Source organism: Suncus etruscus, chromosome 4, assembly GCF_024139225.1.
Source record: "Suncus etruscus isolate mSunEtr1 chromosome 4, mSunEtr1.pri.cur, whole genome shotgun sequence".
NCBI classification, from domain to species: domain Eukaryota; kingdom Metazoa; phylum Chordata; class Mammalia; order Eulipotyphla; family Soricidae; genus Suncus; species Suncus etruscus.
In genome coordinates this window covers 12,868,863-12,882,693 of record NC_064851.1, presented here as the reverse complement: position 1 = coordinate 12,882,693, position 13,831 = coordinate 12,868,863, and positions in this window count along the sequence as shown.

The following is a 13,831-nucleotide window of genomic DNA, read 5'->3' as shown; positions in this document are numbered from 1 at the left end:
ACCCCTCAATAATAGCCAATGATTTTAAAGATCATAAAAAAGCAAGAACCTCCCTATATTCCTTTCCTATATAATCTTCTTCACGACTTGAGCTGGGTTCATCTCCTTCTAGAGATGACCTTGGCTAGCCAGTGTGGGGGCTGTTGGCAGACAGATTAAAGTATTCAGCTTTACTCCATTTGTGTGGTCTCGACCTTCAAACTCTGGACTCTAATATTCCTAGCACTATCCTAGCCTGGTAGTGGCTGCGTGTATTAGCACCAAACATGACTAGATCAAAAGAGGTTCCTAGCTGATCAACCCCACATTATGACTGACTTTGTCTGGTTACTCTCCTGAAGCTCAGTCAAATCTGATAGTTAGAACCCCTACACACTGAGAGATTGTATAAGATGTTAAGACTATGTTTAGCCGTGTATCTCATGACCCTTAGCACCACATATAGTTCCCTGAATACCACTAAGAGTGACCTCTGAGCACAAAACCAGGAGTAGACCCTGAATAGATCCAACTCTCCCACTCCTCAAAAAACATTAAAAAAACTATTAACTTTATCTCTTTCCTGCATGACCTTCTAGTCAACTTTGTTCTGCTATCCCACTATAGTCGATGGAGATTAATGCTCAGATATCTAGCATATTGAAGACCTGATACTCTTTGTATAGAAATGAGTTACAGGAACTTTGGATCTTTGAGTCTTCAGTTTTAAAAGCTCTACCCATTGCTATGACAAAGGGCAGCTACTGGTTGTCAGCATACCAAACTGTATTGCAAGTGACCCTATCCACCACCAAACTGACCAAGTATTTTCTAGCCAACTTCTCCAGGTCCATGGCTACAGATATTGTTCATCACAACCACAAAAAAGGAGGTATTCTTGTCCCATTTTACTGAGGAGCAGAGCAAATTTTAGAAGTGTCATGTCTTACCCAAGACCACAGATCTCACACAGTACATAAAACAATCTTCATCCCAATTCTCTAAACCTTTAGCTTTAACCCATTTATTTTAGAGGAAAAACTATATATCACACCACAGAATGGGCTGTGAAATTCTAGTGATGGGGAGTTTCTGTTCTGTCTGAAGTCTCTAGGTTGGGCACCTTTGACTTCAGTCCATCAGGAGTTGGTCACAGAGAATGAGAGAAATAATCATATAAGGGGACATAGGAAACTATTCAAGCTTTAGGGTCACTTGAATAGCTATAGGTGGTCTCAAAGACCATATTCACAAAACCCTCACTCTTACCCCAGTTTTCATTCTTACATACTTAAACCATTTGAAAATCTAAAGTGAATGCTTGAATATTTGTTTAAATTGACAGAGACATTAAGGACAGTTTGTAAACCCATCAGCATTCAATAGGTATACAGGAAGAACAGAATGTATTTCATACAACCCATCAGCAGACACCCTTAAAATATATTGTTTAGTTCTGGAGCTGGGGCCACAGTACAGTAGGTAGGGCATTTGCCTTGCATATGGTCAACCAGGGTTTGATTCCCGGCATCCCATATTATCCTCTGAGCATTGCCAGGAGTAATTACTAAGCACAGAGCCAGAACTAACCCTTGAGTAGCACTAGGTGTGGTCCCAAAACAAAAATAAAATAAAATAAAATAAAGCATACAGTTCAGATCCAACAGTTTTCTATTCTACTTTCTATTCTACTGTTGTCTCTACGGACACTGAACAGTTTTATTCTCTACTTGCCTGATGCAAGTTTCCAGCATTTCTCATTTGTTCTGTCTGCAAATATTTATCATTTGTTTTATTCTTTCCTGGGTGCTTGTTTGAAAACCATTTGTATTCTAATATCTACACTATCTTATCTAGGGGAATATTCCAACCTTGGGTTATTGTTGTTATTGTTGTTGTTATTGGTGGGGATTTCCTAACTAAATTTTTAGGATTTCCTAACAATGTGTCACATTAGAGAGGCCCCACATAGCAAATGAGCAAAATCTTCCAAACCTTTCACAAGCAACCCCTCAGCTTTCCAGGAACATCCTGACTCATGGTGACCCAGGATTGCAGACCAAAAAGACCCACATCCACAGCTGCTTTCCTGTCATTCTTCCTCCTCTCTCTCTCCCATGGAAAAGAAATCCAATCTCCCCCAGCTCAGTGTTGGGGCTCCTGGGAGTCTCTGCCTAACAGTGGCCTATCGGATTATCTTTATTGGCCCTACCACCATGGCTAACTCTCTGGGGAAGGGAAGCAGATGTCCCCATTCACCCAAACCCTGCATTGCTGGGTCCAGCAATGTCCAGCTGTTCCAGGCTCTGTTCATAGAGGATCCCATTAGTCTTGGGTTTCTCAGTGCCATAACCGTACTGCCAGGGGAGAAAAAGATGCTCTGTTCCTGACCTCAGGAGGAAACTATGAGTCAGGAATCCAGGAAATGCTACTAAGGATTGTTTCTTCCTCACTCCCACACCCCCACCTCTCTCTTCACACTGAGCCCAGGAGGTAGGTTTTACTGCCTTTCCTTGAAGAATGTGATCCAGCCATCTCTTCTTTCAGAAAAGCTTTTTTCAATTTCTAAAAACCTGCTGCATTCTAAGGTCAATCCCATTAAAGTATTAGCTTTCCGGTTTAGTACCGTACTTTATAGAAGGACAGTCACATGGCTGCATGGGTAACTCAGACCCACAACAGAGTCCAGAGAGCTCTGGACCAGAAAGAGCATCCGGAACCTGTAATAGGTCACTAGTCACTTCTTACCCTGGATCAATTTTATGTCACATCCCAGATTTGGGATGAAGGATCACTTTTGCTAATGTTTAATGAGACAGGAAGTTAAGTTATCTTAGTGTCAACACCCAAACTTTGGGTAGTTAACAGGGTCAATGTGTTGGAAAGAATCCAGACTGCTTTATATGCTAAGGACCTACTTTCTGATCGTGTCCTCAGAAGGAGGACCCAGGATGGGTATCAGACCTCACATCAATTTGATCTCACATCTCTGGGTACAAATGGGTGATCAGGACTTTGTGGCTCACTCAGGTTAGAGCCCATATCCAATCCAAAACGTGGATTTGATTCAAGAAGCACCCATTTGGACTAGTCTCTGAAGGAAATGGGAGATGCAGTCTAGTCTAGCTCATGAACCAAAGGGTAGAGAGCTGTGCATAGAGGGAAGATTGGGTCAAACCATGCTCGCGTGCGCGCACACACACACACACACAGACATACACACGCACACAGACACACACACACAGAGGGGGGGGGCACAGAGAGAGAGAGAGAGAGAGAGAGATGACTTATGTCAGAGAAAGATAGATGTCAGGGACCCGAGAGATAGCATGGAGGTAAGGTGTTTGTTTGCCTTGCATGTAGAAGGACGGTGGTTCAAATCCTCGCATCCTATATGGTCCCCCAAGGCTGCCGGGGGTGATTTCTGAGCATAGAGCCTGAGTGCTGCCAGGTCTGACCCCTCCTCAAAAATAAAACAAAAAAATGAAAATAAAAATAAGAAAGATAGATGGCACATAAGGGTGTCAGTTCCCTGCAGTTAGGCAATTTTCCTTATGAATTCATTAGTTTGACCTGATACAAAAATGATTGTTTATGAAGGTATTTAAACTGAGTGGACATATTTTTCTAGGAAAAAACTAATATTTTCATGATGCTGAAGTAAAGACTGTCCATTTTAAGAAGAAATTATTTTCTTGAAGAGGTCTGACAAATGCCGCTTTAACATGGCAAAAAGACTGGTATTGAAGCAGGCAGACAGGTAGGAAACCCCCCACCCCCACCATCAGCATTATGGCAATAAGTTATTGGGAAGTAATAAAAATTCTTAGGATACTGTATTTTTCATACCATAAGACACACTTTTTCCCCCGAAAAGTGATTCTTATGGAGTGAATGCCTTGAGCTGAAGCCTGAGTGCAGGGGAGGAGAGCATCTAAAAACTATGTATGTCTTATAATCAGATGCATCTTATAGAGTGAAAAATAGGCTTTGAAGAAGCTACTTTGCCACTAGCTCTGACTCTGCCAGGACCCATCTTGGGGACATAGGCCTTGGTAGGAGCCTTACCTGGTGCTACTGAGAGAAGCTCTAGCAGAAACAAAGGCCAGGGAAGAAATATTGACCATCAACTACCCCCACTCTAACCCCTTTGGCCACCGCCTTATCAACAGACACTTAACTTGGTAGAAAGCTCTATGTTGGGCCATTTGGGATAAATAGTAGAATATATACTAGAACTCTCTTTTGAAGAAGGCTATTTTCTCTCTCTTATGCACCCCCCCCTCTTTCTCAGTCTCTCCTCCTCTGCTCCTTCATTTCTTCCCTAAAAAATGCCAAATAAATCTGTTTTTTACTTCACTGTTGATCTCCTCCTGAAATTCTTTTCTGAGAGAAAGGTAGTGGACCTGGAAGGCCTGAGGAAGGTCTACGATTAACTTTGCTTTCCTGTTAAGAGCAAAACTCAAAGTCCTAGATCTCCTCAGCCATTTCCAGGATGGCAGAGGTGGATAGAAGACAAAGTGGTAGTTTTCTTTCTCAAGACTGCAGTCCCTCTCCTCACCACTTCACTCAGAGACCCCTACTGGCATCAGCATCAACAGCAATGGGAAAGGTAGACAATATATGCCCATGAGAGGAATGGAATTGAGAAAGCCAACATCTCTCAACCATTTCTAACTTTCACTCAAATAATCTGAATGAAGGCTGTTCTACAACAGGACCAAATTTCTTCATAGGGACCCAAATCTAGAAAAGAAAAGATTGAGAAAGCACCCAAGATTGGAGTAGAGTAGACAATCAACTGGATATGAACTAATAAGGCCTATATTTTCCCAGAAAGAGGACATTCATATAAAAAATATGGGAAGTTAGGGATAAAACCTACAATATTTGGCTAAAATCTTGGCTAAAACTACACAAACCTTCATGCCTTTGATTTGCTTATGAGGATAAAAAAGGATAACACCTACAAAGTTGCATCAAGGAAATGTGGAAGTCTCATTTCACATCTGTAAGTCTAAAATGATCTGAAGAGGTTTTTAAGGGATGTATGTGGGTTATGTCAAGATGAAGGAATAACTCATAGAGTTCAAGGGCACTGAAGTAATGTTTAATTTAGGTTAACTCCAGTGGCTTTTGTTTCTTACAATCCAAAATGGCAGACCAGAGCACCCTAGGGCAGCCCCAGCAATTTTCTGCCCTTTATGTGGAAAGTTCTCTAACTTCTCCACGTGGAACCCTCAGTGAAATATTGACATACCTCAAATCCCAAAGCTTTGTCCCTCTCCCCATTTCCTCTTGGCCTGCAAAGACATATCTAAGCACACAGGAGAACTGTGCTTCCACAAAGAGGAAATAAAAATGAAACACACATGACCACCTGCTTGTATGATGCCCTAAGTTGAGTCAGAGGCTGCTTTGAGAACTGGAAAGTCATCCTGTGATGTTCAGATGGGAAGCTAAGTTGCTTCTCACCAGAAACAGGACATCTTCGTGCACACACATGGAATCGGACAGTGTGTTTCCATAACTGAGTTCCATGATTCTAAAAGGTTATCAATCAGGGTTCTCAATCAGGTCTCTGCTCTCTTGAGTGTATGTGTGTGGGGAGGGATTTCCTCCTTGTGATCAGCAGGCGGTAGCCAATTTCCTGGTTTGCCTCTCACATCCAATTTGTTGTTGACAGGGGTTGTTCTTACCCTGACACTCTTCCATCTCCAAGATGATTGCTCACTTTCCCTATTCAAGATGGAAGAGAAAATAATTCCCTGCCTCTCAGTTAAATACCAGAACTAAGCTGTCATGGTACAGACTAAATCATCCTTTTCTTTTCAAATCGTTGAGGCCTATCATCTAATTCATCTCCATGCCAAAGAGTCACAATCCACACAACTAAGCCTCATATGTACTCATTTTTAGAATCTTTGCCACTCTTGTCAACCTCTGCAATTTCAACAACCTTCTTTGCAAACTGTTTTCTCCTCTTTTATCAGTGTCCATTCCACCCCAGCCTCTTGCCACTGTTTTCTCTGCATGAAGACAGGTGAGTCTTGACAAATAACGAAGACTGTGACAAGCAAGCACCTGCCCCGGCTTCACACAACCTTAGACAGCTAAAAACATACCTTAGTGACCAGTTGAATAGCACAGAGGCTAAGGCACTTGCTATGCAGGTGTCCAATCTGGGTTCAAATCCTCACCACCTAATATAGGTCCTCTGAGCACTTCCAGAAGCACAGAGCCAGGAGTTCAGTGCTTACTGAACACAGCCAGGTATGACCCAACACCCCCTTCAAAAAATATAACCCACCTCCTAATTCCCAGTATTATTTACCAGTTTCTTTTTCCACCCTTCCCAAGGGTATCATTAGGTAGATACAAGCAAAGATATCCAAAGAGAATGTCCCATCCTCTCTGAGGTCTGTGTGAAGTGTGTGTATACCTTGCCCACTTTCCCAGGTTCCATTATTGGTGATCTAGATTTTCTGAGCTTAGACACATTTGGTAATTCATGGTTCTGATTGTTGGCCTGGTCAGACACTGCTTGGTGATAGAAACAAACCTAAGATACCTGGTACTGACCTCTCTAACACTCTCCTGCTTGTAGTTTGAACCCTTAGGCATAGAGAGGCACAATGCAACATAAGCCCACCAGGGGGCACCCAAGGCCAGTGTTTGAGAGTCAAACTTCATCTTGAAATACTTGTCCAGGAAAGCCATCTGCTTGCAGACATTATATTCTTTAGGTACACAAGTCAGCGAAGATGGACCAAGGACAGAGCACTGAAATAGCATCTATTCTGATAAGTGGAAGTGATGCAGAAATAGGAATACTCCATGGAGATCTCCAACTTTTTGAAATGGCCTTCGAGTATTCCTAAAGCTGCAGCTCTCTGGTGGGAAAAGTAGAAAGACCAACCTCTTCCAGAGACTTGCTTCTAACCTGAGATACAGTTTTGAGCTTGGACAGGTTGACCTGTTGTTGTTCATTTTGAGGTCCATCATCTAGTTGGAAAGAGTTTTTCTTTGTTGTTTTGTTTTTCTTTCATGCTTCTCAACTTAATTTTATTTATTTAGTTAGTTTTTCAGCCAAACCTGGGGTACTCAGGAATTACTCCTTACTCTGTGCTCAGGAATCACTCCTGGTGGACTCAAGAGACCATCTGGGATATCGGGGATCAAACTTGGATCAGCCACATGCAAAGCAAGTGTCTACCTACTGCACTATCACGACAGGCCTCCAATTTAGGAACTTTAGAAAAGAGGAGAAAAACTAATTTTAAGAGATTAAAAAAAGCTAAAACAGCATGCCTCCTTTTTTTTTTTTTTTTTTTTTTTTTGTCTAGTAGGTACAATTGTGTTGAATAGATCCTTTCTAGCTATGCAAAACTTTTATTTTTCAGGACTCATTCAGTTTTGTCATCATAGCTACCCAATGAAGCAGGGACTGCTCCATCCTCCTCATACAAAGAGAAAAGCCAAAGGCCAAACATACATAACAAATCTGAGAAGAGACAGAACCAGAATTAGAGTTCCAAGTCGAAGTTCATACATACCAACTTCTCTAGGGAGACTTGAGGCAGCTTAGTAGAAGCAGGGGTTGTGCTAGGAGAGGATATAGAGATTAATGGGGCACACAGCCTTAGAGAATGTGGGAGAAACAAATCAGGAAAGGCCAAATTAGTATGCAATTGTGTGCAAAGAACTCCCTTAGCCCATAGCACAGGCCAATCCACAGCTTAAAGGGTCATTGAGCAAAGTTGAGAAAATTTGAGAGAAAAAGGCTCAGAGGAGACAGTGTGAATAAACATAGTAGTGTCACTTCTCACCAGGTATAGAAGCACCGTGCACCACATAAATTAAAGGGAAGCTTCTGGCACAAAAAGAAGTTTGGGCCAGTTGCTTCCTGTAAGGTATTGGGGACCTAGACCCATGTCTTACTCATTTCTGCTTGACTCAGGGAAGCCCCCTTGATCCTTTAGCAACTTCCTGGTTGACATAAATAGAGAAAGAACCAAAAACTTAACCATCCCCTGGAAAAATCCAGCTGAACTGTTATGGTTCACTAAGAACCAAATGGTTGTCAGGTAGCAAAGCTTCCTTGCAAAGAGAAGGAGTTTCTGGAAACAAGGAAGCATAGAGGGTCAAGAAGGCCAGCTTGGTACCTTTCAGAAACTGCACAAAAGTCTGACCTTAATGCCTCCTTGGAAGCAATAACTCTTTCTAAATGGAGAACCAATCCTGGCCAAGGCTGTTGGTGAGGAAGAAGGTCTTCTGTACTGGGGATGCTTCCTCCATCACAGTGCCACTGTGGGCCAACTATTCTCTCATCTTACATTCTGTTGACCTTTTCATAGTATAGGCAAGTGAAGAACTTCAACCCAAAGCGCCAAAACAGGCATAAAGCAAGCCTTTGAGCCCAGCCACAACTCAATTTACCAATCTCTCCCTTCCCTGTTTCCAGTTTTGGACTCAGGATAGTCTTCCCCAGGCCTGACAGGAATGACCCCAAGAAGCAGAAGTGCCCAACAGTCTGACCCTTCAACTATATATATATATGTGCTCCCTTGAGGAAGCATATATCAGCATGAGAGCCAAATCATCTAGGCCCCAGTGCCTTTATCTGGCCTCAGAAGATAGATTTGGCAGTATCCCAGACCAAAACATTTCCCTGGCCATAGCTCACTCAGTAGGCCACAGTTATCACTGACCCATTGGACATGTGAAAGAGCTTTTATTATTTTAGAAATAATTCTATGCTGCAATTTAAGAAAAAAAATTAATTACTCAACAGAAAGGCATGGAGCAAGGACTATTTTCTTTGTCTGCCCTTTTTATATAATTGCTCTCACCAACATCTGGGTTATCAGCATGTGAAATAAAATGATAGGGCCTGGATTCCTTTATTTGTGGAAGTTTCATAGACAGTGTTATCTACCCACACTCACTCAGCAGGAATCTTCCAAACTGCACCTAATCCAATTCCTAATCTTTACCATGTCAACTATCTTTCTTTTGTTTTAATTTTTTAACTTAATTTCGGGGGTTTGGGAAACATATCTGGTGATACTCAGGGCTTACTCCTGGCTCTTCACTCAGGAATTAACACCTGGCAGTGCTCTGAGGGCCATATGGGGTACTGGGGATTAGCTGTGTGCAAGGCAAGCCCTAACCACTGTGCTATCTCTCCAGCCCCAAACTGTTACCTCGCCCCAATTCCATATGCTAATATCACCTGTTCGGTCAGACCCACCCACACCTGGGAGAGGCTGCTGTTTGGGATAGAGGATAATAGAGGCTGATTGAAGGAAGGGGAAGGGAGAGAGCAAGAGAGAGGAGAAGTAGAAAGGGTACTTGGAGGGCAGTGATAAAAGGCTGCAAGATAAGGCTTAGCATAGAGGCCATATGAGGAATAGGGTCGCAAAATAAATCCGAATAACTCCTGAAACTTCAACTGTCTGCCTGTGGATCATTTCTCTGCCATTACCCTGCAACCTACAGATCTGCCAGGCAAAGGGGCCACAAGCTCAGGGCCAAGCCGAGAAAGGCCTCACCTACCAATACCAGGACTCTATATTTTATATTAATACAACACCCAACTAGTGGTATTTTTTGCCTGAAAGTTCTCTGTCTACATTAGGTGCTTAACATGATTTTGAATAAGGATCTACTTGCAGATTGATTTACAATTGTCTTCACTTCTCCCTCCCCACTCAATGAACCAGCACTCAAACTTCTGCTCAGTCTTCTACATTATTGAATACCGGAAGCCATATCCTGGTTTTGAAATCTCTGAAACTGAGAAGAATTTTCCCATGGTCAAGGAGCCCTCCTGCAACAGATCCTTCTTTGTTCTTTCCCCAGGCAATCAGCTCAGCTCAGTTTGGTTGAATTCCCAGCTCCTGCCTTCTTTCTGTGTAGACAGAAAGGAATCAATCCAGGGTAAAGACTAAGGCTGGGATGCTAAGAAACAGATTCATTACCTAGACCAACTTGTTGCTCACTAGGAAGTAGTTTGAAAGGAAATATCCCAGGGGTCTAGGGGCCCCTCAGACCTAAGAGCTGAGAAAAATACAGGCCCAGTGGAAGACCCAAGTCTCCAACTCTTGGTGTGGCAACAACAGAACACTATGGCAAAAACTAGAACAATTCATGCTTCTCTCTGTGAATTTAGTGCATACTTTCCTTGTCTATTGAGTCATGCCAATTTGTGGAGAAAGTAATCATGAGATTTCACACTCTGGGGGACTTCTCATTAAATAATTAAAATATTTTTAATAAATAAAATATTAGGTTCCCAAAAAAAGAAAATCAGCAGATGTTTGAAATAATGTCTAAACTGAGAGCCAGAAAGGATAAAGTCCTGTGAATCTAGCAAACTCTAGAAGAGGGGATAAGAAGACACACAATGATTGGAAGAGGTGTCATCATTCACATATAAAATCTCTGAGTGAGCCTGAGAGAAATTATCCACCCACCCATCATGAAAGGAATGGATAGATAGAGGCTTGGGGAGCCCTGGAGTCTGCAAAACTGTGTCCAAGTCTTCTTTCTCCAGAAACCCTCTTTCTCTCTAAAAGAATCCAAAAGTAATGTCCTGTACATGATGGAGGAAGATGCCAGTTTGAAAATAAGTGTTGTTTCTACACTGTCTACTATCTCTACCTGGAAGGTTCAAAGAAGCAAAATTATGCTGATCAGCATGACTTTGAATTTGCAAGTGGCCCTGAAGGTTCTTGAGCACCAGTAGGGTGGCCCAGATAATCCTCAGAATGGCAGGGCATGAGCAGCACCAGATTCTCAAGCTCTTGAATCATCAAACTGCAGTCCAGGTTGGCTAATAATAATAGGTAGGCTCTTCTAGGCTTCCTGAGCATGCTTGGGAAAACCCTTTACACACACACACACACACACACACACACACACACACACACACACACACACACACACACACACATTCTGACCAAGATTAGCTCATAATATAACACTCTAAGTCACCCTGGAAAAAAATGTATGATTGCAAATTAGCTTTGCTGCAACTGGTTAAATAGCTACCATGACAATGTTGTAAAAGATTTCTTAAGAACAAGATGTTAGTCAGGTCTCTTAATGGTGCCTAGTGTCTCTGTTGCCAAAGAAGAGAAAAAGTCAGAAGACCAGAAAGAACTGGACTTTATGTCCCAAAGCATCACCCCAGTTTGTAAATGAGGACATTCCTGGGTGCAGTTTCTGACTAGGCTGAGCCAGAGCAGAATTCAAGTTCCCTAAGCTACCAGTTCACTGGCATTCCTTGTAACATGGGCAGCTACTGTAGATCCATTGTGCTCCAACTCAAGTCTTTATTGTCAGACTCTGATGTTGCTGCGCTTGGGTGACACTTGAAGAAGCACCAGATAGAGGAAGCAGACTTTCAGGGACTTGCAATCCCCTAGCAATCTTGCAGTCAGACAGGTTTAGGTTGAGTAGGTCCTGGGGATGCCACTGCACACTCTGCAGGAAGACAGTTTCACATGTCTAACACTCATGATAGCAATGACTGGCCTAGATACTCCAGGTTGAAAATCAAGGCTTAAAATGTTAATTTGCTATGATCCTACTTCTTGTTCCTTATCCAATACAAGAATAGAGCCACCATGATTCTTTCCAGGGTTTTTTTTTTTTTTTGCCTATAGAGAAGTTGCTCACACCCACCCTCAGTCCCTGAAATGGCTAGAAAGACAGGCCAGCAGACAGCCCTTGATAACAGAGTCTGAAAACTCAGAGCTTCTATGGTATTATTTTGTTGTGGTTTGTTTTTGGGGGGGTGGTGGAGGGGTTTACACCTGGCAGCGCTCAGGGGTTACTCCTGGTTCTACTCTCAGAAATCGCTCCTGGTAGGCTCAGGGAACCAAATGGGATGCTGGGGTTCAAACCACCATCCTTTTGCATGCAAGGCAAATAAATGCCTTACCTCCATGCTATCTCTCCAGCCCAAGCTTCTGTGGTATTATTATGTGATATTCAGAAGTGGCCTCCTGAATATCAAGGACCTCCTGAGGGCTGGTTAAAGTAGGAAGAGCAGGAAACTGAGGAACAGAAGCAGAAGGTTAGAGACAGAGCCTCTGGTGACCCATTGTAGGAACTGGGCAAAAATGAATAGGTCATAAATCATAAAATTATGACCAAAGGAGAGCACAACAGTCAGGCTGATATGGTTACTTGTGCAGAAACATAAAGGGGTCATAGAAACAATAAATAAATGTCTTCTATAATACTTGGAATATATTAATCACTTATTTTTACCAAGTATTATATATGTTAGAACCATACTGTGTATGTTAAATGGAAAATTGTTCCCATAGAATAAATGGATTCTACATCTAACCTATGTGAGTAAGTTCTATGTGAATTGCATTCCTGACTGGATTTGTTTAGGCATTATCAGGTTGAGTCCTCATGCATAATTAAAGCTGGCACTCCCTCTAATCTCTCAAGTGATTGCATGTGCTTCTTGGTTAGATTTCTATAAGAGGCAAAGGGGCTGTCCAAGAGCAGAGCCAAGAAGACCCACAAATACCTTAGCAGGAGACCAGTGTGGAATGTTCTGTACTGGCCCCAGTTTGCTCAGAAAAAAAAAAAAGGAAAGAAAGAAAGCTGTTCTAAAATTGGCTTTTCTTCTCTTGGGAAAGTCAGATTCTTTCCCAGTGGTCATGGGTCTGAGGAAAACTGTAGTACAGGGAGGGAAGACAAGTGCTGCCATATATCATTACCTCTATGATGGGTGACTTTTCCCTTGGGAATTTTATTCAAGTCAGAGTTCTGGATCATGGCCCAGACTCAGGCAGTCAGGTCTGATAGGGAGAGCACCCAAGAACTAGCAACTCCATTGAATTCTGAGCTCCAGACTTGGTTTCCTAATTATAACAGTCTCTTGCTCTCAGGCTGTCTGAATGTATAGTTTGCAAAAAAACATTTAATTAAACCATCCACTCCTCTAATTAAGAATATCTATTAGAAACTTATAATATGTGTAGCATTGTATTATGACCTTGAGCAGAGAGCTAAGAACATAAAAGGTCCTGGATTGCTAGATGCAAGAGCATAGTGAGTTGCTACCATGGTGCTTAATTCTTCTACTGTGCTCATTTTCCAGTATCATTATCTGCAGGAAGGCTCAAGGGAAGTGTCTTTTTTAGCCCAGGAAAGATCATCTAAGGTCATAGCACATAAACTTAGTTCATTTGGAGATGAGGGCTAGAATTCCGAATTCATCTCATTAGAGTACCCTGTGCCCTGGGTACTCATGAAGGGGCTTCTCTCTACCTTCTTTTAAAGCCAATGTAAAAAAAATATCGTGGTCTAAATAAAGGTATAATAAGAACCCCCCACCTAACAGGGTTGGAGGGACCATAAGAATATGGGATGAAGAATAGTTATTGTATCATGCAATGGTGGTTAGAAGAGATCTGATAGACAGAAAACTCTTGATATGGCTTGTGTTTTGCTCTGCCCCAGCTCTCTGGCCACCTGTGTCCAGGACATACTACTACTAGGGAACCCCAATAGCAGGAAACATTCTTTCATGATAGAAGCCAATCCAGAAACACCCTCTGGAATGAGTAGAAGTGGTATTGCTGGATCATATGGTAGCTCAATGCCCAGTGTTTTAAAGGAAGATCCATATTGTTTTTCAAAAAGGCTGGACCAGACAACAGCTCAATTCTTAATTTTTTGTTCTGTTTTGGTTTGAGGGTTTCACCCAACAGTATTCAGGGCTTTGCATTCCATGGTCACTCCTGGTAAGGATCAAACTCAGGTCAGCCACTTCCATGGCCAAAGCCCTACACACTGTACTACCTCTCTGGTTCCAATT